Source organism: Nanorana parkeri, unplaced genomic scaffold (genome assembly GCF_000935625.1).
Source record: "Nanorana parkeri isolate BGI_ZX_2015 unplaced genomic scaffold, ASM93562v1 scaffold426, whole genome shotgun sequence".
Taxonomy (NCBI): domain Eukaryota; kingdom Metazoa; phylum Chordata; class Amphibia; order Anura; family Dicroglossidae; genus Nanorana; species Nanorana parkeri.
The window spans coordinates 657833-662894 of NW_017306694.1; the positions used below are offsets into that span (position 1 = coordinate 657833).

Here is a 5062-nt window from a genome sequence, read left to right on the forward strand (position 1 = left end):
CGTTTGTGTCTCTGCCCCTCCCACAATAGTGACATCCAACCCCCCTCCGCTCCTTCCTTGGTAACAAAGGTGTCATATTTCCGAAGAGTCTGTCTGCAGGAAATATCTGACAGTTGTAATTTCTGCAGTCAGGGTGCCGACACTTTTGCACAAGCCCCATTTTATGTTTCTGTTAACATTCAGCACACAAGTAGCAATTGCATTTAAAATGATACGTTTATGAGTTCAATGAACTGTGTTCACTACTTCTTATGCATAAAATCGACAACCAAACGCCTTCATTAGAGGCGCCTGAACTTCCTCATCCCACCGCCAAGCAGGTAATATCGTTGTAGATATCGCGAACCTTCACGGAGGCACTCCGCCATTCTGCGCGCACAACTTCACTGAACAGCCGCTCTGAAGCTCTCAGAACTCTCTTCAAAGAGCGCCGCAGATATGGCCGCCAATACTTGTACCTTCAGCCCTCTTCTCCTCCAAGACAAAAGTCATTGGAGGAGTGAAATGAAACATATTGTGCGCTCCCGCTCGCTCCCCTCTTCCCTGATGGCGCTTTTATAACTTTCTATTATTCCAGTAAAAGCTGTGCAGACGACAGACCACCAGAGAGGATGAAAAGACCTTTTGAGGTTTTAATGATTAATTAGTTATCTTTTTATTACTCCGGAATGAAGAGACGACGGAGTGTGTTAACCCCCCTCCCGCCCCCCCTGCGCAGTATCTGGAATCTTCCACAGATAAAGGACAATAATCCTCCCACTGTATTCAGATACATCGTTAAATTACTAACGAGTGAGGCCTGCAAGTTGGCTTCTGTGGGACGATGAGGAAAAACGTCGTGACGGTGGTCCTCCGATGCAGATGGACTTCCAATTTCTACAAAAAGCAATTGGCCTGTTTGGGAACATTTTGCCACTACAGCAAAGCCCGGGTAGCCTAGTGCTGCCTGTCCTTCAATTCCATGCAGTGAGCGCACAGTGAGCGCCAGTCCGCAGCAGGATTGTGTGATGATGTAACAAATTTTAGCATGACCACCAAGTGATATCAAGTAATTTATAAGTGTCCACGCAATGTGTGATCGTTTTTTGATTTAATGGTAAATGACTGTACACACAGCTGGGCGCACTCTTTGCCAGAAGACCCTGTACTGTCAGACTAACAGGCAAACTAACATTTTCCCCATCTGACCACCGGGGGCGCTCTGCCACCAGTTTACAAGGAACGAGATCTGATATCTGATATATAAAGACAACCAACTTAGTCAAAATTATTTCTTTTTTATATTCTTTTGGAAATAATTTGCTATATTATAACTTACTAAATCATAACATTTACAGCTTCCCACTACTCTCCTGATAGTATTATAATAATAATAATAATGACAGCGTGTAGACTGATGTGGATAGCTTAGTGTTCTCTATATAGCACTGCGGAATATATCAGAGCTATATAAATGTATAATAATAGTAGTGCGTATCTGTGGTGGGACATTAGAGTGTAAGCTCCTCTGGTGCAGAGACGGATGTGACTGGCTCAGTGTTCTCTGTACAGCACTACCTAATATGTCAGAGCTATGTAAATGTATAATAATAGTAGTGCGTATCTGTGGTGGGACATTAGAGTGTAAGCTCCTCTGGTGCAGAGACGCATGTATATGGCTCAGTGTTCTCTGTATAGCACTACAGTATATGTCAGAGCTATATAAATGTATATTGGTGTGTGACTGTGGTGGGATATTAGAGTGTAAGCTCCTCTGGTGTAGAGACTGATGTGACTTGATTAGTGTTCTTTGTACATGTCAGTGCTATTTAAAATGTATAATGACAACATTGTGCGACTGTGGTGGAGACATTAGAGTGTAAGCTCCTCTGGGGCAGACAGATGTGACTCGCTCTGTGTTCCTTGTACAGCGCTGCAGGATATTTCAGAGCTATATAAATGTATAATAATAATAAAAGTGTGCGTCTGTAGTGTGCATCTTTCTCAATAAGAGAAAAAAATATTTAAGTGTATTAAGTGTTTAAGGGTATTGCTCCATATTTCTAATCACACGGAACAGTATTATAATACAAGATGTAAGAAACCCACTAAAACAATAAATAAAAACTGATTAAAAATAACCAACTAAAGATTTTCAGCAACGGCAATCATTCCGTCATCATTTATTGTACATATATACTCATACTAAACGTGTTTATTATTGCAGTTGCTGCTGACCTATAATAAGTTGAAATCTGAAGGTAGGAGGACCCCCTAAAACCTCTGATGGGTCTCAGCAGCCCTGACCTGAAAGAGTCAATACGAATCCACAGTGTAACTAAAGTCCTGGGAGGAAATAAAATGAATGCGGTGACTGCCCGTGTGCTCGAAGTTATTGCCGGGCTGCCGCTTATATCTTTACATTGCTGTCATTAGAAAAATAAAATTAAATCATTCTCGAGGCCTGCGCGCTCGCACATAATCAGTCTCTGGCTTGCGTGGGCTCTCATTAGTTGGAACTTATGGCACGGTGACAAACGAGGCACAGCGACAGGGCCACGACGTATTTTACTGACCATCTGTGAAAATAGGTCCTCTTGCCCATTGGAGGCACACAGCTGTAAACGTATACACGAGCGAGAGGGCGGTGAGGAAAGCCAGCCTTCGACTCAAGGAAACGTCTCGAATGGTACGCAGCGGCGGCGTTCATCGTTTGTACAAGGGAAGGGAGACTAGTGGGAATCGGGGTCCATCTTGCGCACACCTCCGCAGATGGAGTCCTCTGGCAGTCGCCCAAATGGTTAAAATTAGATGAAAACAAAGCGTTGGGCTTCAGACTGTCAGGAGAATCGAGAATAAAAAAAAACAAAACACAATCCTATGCTGTTCTACTTCTCTTCAAGCCGAATGATGGAGAAATATCAACGCTGACAAATGTTTTATGAAGCCTGAGAAGAGGAGAATGAGAAAATATGGACTGCCCAGAGACCAAATATACAATAAAAGTGAATATAAAGATATTTGGTATTTACAGAACACCTGATGGGGTCAGGGAACGCTCGGAAGACTCTCCAGACCATTGCAAAAAATACGCAGCATGGTGTCAGATGAGGATGATGAAATGGTGCCGCCAGGTGCAGGAAACACGTCTATTGTATACACGTGTTTATCCTAAATTAGCCAAAAAAGTTTTAATTTAATTTATTAGGAAACAGCCAAAAATTCCGGTTCTACAGATGACTTTTTCTGTCACTTTAAATCTGCTGTGATTATGAAGTGATCTCTTCACAAAAAATTCTTGTGGCTTCTCTTAAGACAAATAATTTTTAAAGTGGGTGGACATCATGTTCAGTAGTGTGTCAGTCTAACAAACAGGTATTTATTACCTCTCACAGAGATCACAGTATTCCCAATACTAAATAGGAATATGGAGTGCTTCCTGAGTCTGGGGGCTATATGGATATACTGAGCACTCCCTGAGTCTGGGGGTCATATGGATATACTGAGCACTCCCCGAGTCTGGGGGTCATATGGATATACTGAGCACTCCCTGAGTCTGGGGGTCATATGGATATACTGAGCACTCCCCGAGTCTGGGGGTCATATGGATATACTGAGCACTCCCTGAGTCTGGGGGTCATATGGATATACTGAGCACTCCCCGAGTCTGGGGGCTATATGGATATACTGAGTGCTCCCTGAGTCTGGGGGCTATATGGACATACTGAGCACTCTCTGAGTCTGGGGGTGATATGCATATACAGAGTCCCTGAGTCTGGTGCCCATATGGGTATACTGAGTGCTCCCAGAGTATGGGGCCAATATTGGTATACTGAGCACTTCCTGTGTCTGCGGGTCTATATGGTTATACTGAGGAATCCTGAAATCTGAGGGCCATATGGGTATGCTGAGCACTCCATGAGTCTGGGGGCCATATGGGTATACTGAGTGCTCCCCGATTCTGGGTTCCATATGGGTGTACTGATTCCACCGAGTCTGGGAGCCATATAGCTATACTGAATGCCCCGAGTCTAGGGGCCACATGGGTATACTGAGGACTCCCTGAATCTGTGGCCATATAGGTATACTGAGGGTTTCCAGAATCTAAGAACCCTCTTCTTACATACATGCATACATATACTGGGGCTGATGTAGACAATTTACAGGAGCCAATTAATCTACCAGCAAGTATTTGGAGTGTGGGAGGAAGCCTAAGTACCTGGAGGAAACCTACACAAGCACAGTGAGAACATGCAAACTCCATTCAAACAGTGTCCTGGCCTGGATACGAAGTGAAAACCCCAGTCCAGAAGTGGTAACCACTGAGCCACTGTGCTGCATTTCTTGCCAATGTATTTGATGTCTATCAGACCTCATACAAGCACAAGCTGTGAGAAGATTTTCCTGTAAATTCTCTAGAATGACAAATAGCATCTCTCTGCTAACCTTGACACGTAATCCCACTTATCTCCGCAAGGCTGCATCCCCAAACTACTTTCAGCCGTGGCCAAAAAATGTTGGCTTCTGCATTATGGAGATTTGAGCATCTGAGAAAAAAAAAATTCATGCCGGCAGAACAAAACTCCCTTGACGTTCACCCAGTGCCTCCTCCGAACTATAACTAAACAGGGATTAGTGGAGTGAAAGTGGTCGCTGACGATGGGTAACGTTTAACCAGGCGTCGGGTACACAGACTGGTTACTAAGAGAACAGGCAACGGGCACGCGACGCGAGCAGGAGTGAAAGCTGATCTGGAAGATTAACTACCTGTGCCATGGCGTAGCTTCTCTGCATTATTATAATGTACTTCCATCCTGGCCCCAGCCTGTCAGCCCAATTATAGCCCTCTGTCTGGATGACTGCGCTGTAACCGCAGTTAAACAGCACGCTCCTGGGGTCGCCTGCAATTCCTGAAACTTCCGCACCATGGAAAAAAGCTTTTAATGGGCCCCTACGCCCAACCACGAGACCCACTCTGTGACTACAGAGGAGTCGGGTGAAGAGCCGGCTGTCTAAAACGATTTGGTCGGTTGTCACTTGATAATTCCCAGTTAGCATGCGGGGAAGGAGGGGTGGGGGGAGG

General features: G+C 44.6%; 1 protein-coding gene across 1 annotated transcript in view; it reads right to left on the reverse strand.

Moving 5' to 3' along the window:
- Positions 1-5062, reverse strand: part of SOX5 (SRY-box 5) — a 230170-nt gene that overhangs the window by 8995 nt on the left and 216113 nt on the right. The gene's annotated exons all lie outside the window — the stretch shown is intronic.